The following is a 352-nucleotide window of genomic DNA, read 5'->3' as shown; positions in this document are numbered from 1 at the left end:
ATCCTCATAGGGAATATAACGAGATTCTGAAGATTACATATCTTGTGCCTGTGAAGACAAAGCTACAATAAAAATATAAATTGTCCCTGGCTACAAAATGACTAAATATCCAAATTAGATGTTCCTAGAACACAGATAATGATAAAAACAGAGTAGAAAATGGTAATAAATTCTGAACTAGTACATTAACAAAAAATGGAATGTTCAAGGCCCCATTTAAGACTGAACTAGACTGAACTTAAAATACTGGCTAATATGTTTATGTGTAGAATATTTACTTTGGCCCTATCCCTACTGGATAAGAGCTCAAGTACTTTGTAAAAATATATATACACATGAGAATGTACTATTC

This window comes from Penaeus monodon, chromosome 29 (assembly GCF_015228065.2).
Source record: "Penaeus monodon isolate SGIC_2016 chromosome 29, NSTDA_Pmon_1, whole genome shotgun sequence".
Classification (NCBI taxonomy): domain Eukaryota; kingdom Metazoa; phylum Arthropoda; class Malacostraca; order Decapoda; family Penaeidae; genus Penaeus; species Penaeus monodon.
Note: the sequence above shows the minus strand (reverse complement) of the source record.